The sequence below is a fragment of the Macaca nemestrina genome, chromosome 4 (genome assembly GCF_043159975.1).
Source record: "Macaca nemestrina isolate mMacNem1 chromosome 4, mMacNem.hap1, whole genome shotgun sequence".
In the NCBI taxonomy this organism is placed as follows: domain Eukaryota; kingdom Metazoa; phylum Chordata; class Mammalia; order Primates; family Cercopithecidae; genus Macaca; species Macaca nemestrina.
Genome location: NC_092128.1, coordinates 163050816 through 163052460, shown reverse-complemented (window position 1 = coordinate 163052460; position 1645 = coordinate 163050816). Strand labels below are relative to the sequence as shown.

The 1645-nt window shown below is 31.3% G+C and overlaps 1 non-coding gene across 1 annotated transcript; it reads left to right on the top strand.

Moving 5' to 3' along the window:
• The first annotated feature begins 1248 nt into the window (after window positions 1–1248).
• LOC112429638 (U6 spliceosomal RNA) lies at window positions 1249–1353 on the top strand. Its single transcript, XR_003021907.1, has one exon. It is a non-coding gene; the product is annotated as a U6 spliceosomal RNA (small nuclear RNA).
• The last annotated feature ends 292 nt before the right edge of the window (window positions 1354–1645 follow it).

The window sequence follows — 1645 nt, the reverse complement described above, 5'->3', positions numbered from 1 at the left end:
TAATAAGTGAATTACAACCAGAAGTAAAGTTATGAATGTAAATTTACTCATGAATGTAAATGAGTAGTAAAGTTATGAATGTAAATGTAAATTACAACCTGTAGTAAAGTTATGAATGTCAATGAGTTATGAATGTACATGAATGTAAATGTCATGTAAATGTTTCACATGACATAAAATCCATTTAGGAAGAGAGGACATTTCTAGTCACGTTATATGAGAAATATTTATGCAATTCAATTGACTTTTTGTGTATTCGTTTTATTCATAAATTTTAGTAACTAATCATTTATACCCTTAACAGAAGAACAGTCCTTTAATGAGCACATCATCCTCATCCTCCATGAGCATCCAACATGGAGCCATGAAGGAGGCAGGGGACACTGGCTGAGCCAGCTGGATCGGTCAGGTCAACCTGGCAATCAATGGGGTGACCCATGTAGCAGGCAGATCCACCTCACATCTGATCAATTATTTATAAAGTTTACCAACATTTTTTTGCTGTTCATTGTTCCTGCATCTTATATCTTGTTCATGCTTACTATTTAGTTATGCAATGGAATCTTGTTCATGCTTTCTATTTAAGTCTGCAATAGAATCAAAGGCATATATATTAGTATGATACTGTTTTTCTACTTATGTTTCCATTTACAATGAGGATTCCAGGTTTTCTGCTATCAATATACAATTGCTGTTTTGGTGAAAACACTGCACAGTGGCTTTACTAAGTCCAAAAATAACACTGGATTTTTCATCTAGTTTAACTTTTTTGCCTGGACAAAATTGTTTTAAAGAAAAGACTATAATAAGAACAAGATAGCACAAAAAGAAACAGAGGTATTTTTTCATTGTTTTTGCATTTGTAAGACATGTAAAATTGTCTGTTGTCATTAAATAAACATTATCAGAAAATATATTTGTTTCATTAATATAATTTTCAAGTAATCAACTTATTGATATTAGTTTAGTAAATGGAACTATTTCCTCAAATAAAGTTGCTAAATCCATTTACACAGCTAAAATCCATATAAAAGTCAACATTCTCTTTCACCATATTGTTTTATCATGCAAAGCTCCAATGGTAAAAAATGTCACCTTCATGACATAATTCATTTTTCCCTATCCAGATGACTTTTAGGGGGTAAAGCAAAGAATTATTTTTATTTTAAAGAGGTGATGAACTGGCCGTCCTCTCAATGTAGCCCCTGAATCTCAACTATCCTTGTAATAGTAATAAAAAGAGATTCTGTGTTCAATTAGACAGCATATCGACTAAAATTGGAATAATACAGAGAAGGCTAGCATATACCTGCAAAAAATGGCATGCAAATTTGTGAAGCATTCCATATTTTTATTTTCTAATAAAAATTATGTATTTGTATATTCTTTAGAAGAGACTGGGCCGGATGATGTCTGATTTGGCTTATACAAGTGAGCTACAGATGATATAAAATGATGTAATTCTATGTAAATGAGAACTCATAAAAATGAAGTAATGAAATTTTAAGAAAATTTCCCTTGGTATGTAGCCAAATGTTATTTTGTAAATGATGTATTTTTACCTTTCCTTCACTGTAGAACCCGGTTTGTAAAAAGCACCTTACAAAAAGCACCTTTATAAATTCAAAAGACTTCAGATGGCCAA